Raw genomic sequence first — 523 nt, forward strand, 5'->3', positions numbered from 1 at the left:
AAAACAAAAAAAAAAATAAGACCTCACAGTTTCAGAGGATTTGAGTCTATGACCGTCATTGCAGGAAGTATGGCAGCAGGCAGGCTGGCATTGCACTGGAATTATTCAGTGAGAGATTACATCTAATCTAAGCACTAGCTCACACATACACACATACACACAGAGGAATAGAGACAGAAAATGACAGGGAGATAGAAAAAAAGAGTATCTGTGTATTTTTGTGTGGGAGACAGAAATAGAGAAAACGAGTGTGTGTGAGACAGTGAGACAGAGAAAGACAGAAAACCACAGAGAGAGACCTAAATATGAATGGCGTGGGATTTTTAATCTTCACTGCCCATCCCAAGTAGCATACCTCTTTCAGCAAGGCCATAGTACCTATCCTTCCCAAAGTGGTTCACCTAAACAAAATGAAGTATTCAAACATTATGAACCTTTGTAGGACATTCCCATTTAAACTACCATACTTATGTAGCTTTGAATTCAATCTTTCTATTTCATGGTTTATATTATATATTTGAAA

Source organism: Microtus ochrogaster, chromosome 19, assembly GCF_000317375.1.
Source record: "Microtus ochrogaster isolate Prairie Vole_2 chromosome 19, MicOch1.0, whole genome shotgun sequence".
Lineage (NCBI taxonomy): Eukaryota > Metazoa > Chordata > Mammalia > Rodentia > Cricetidae > Microtus > Microtus ochrogaster.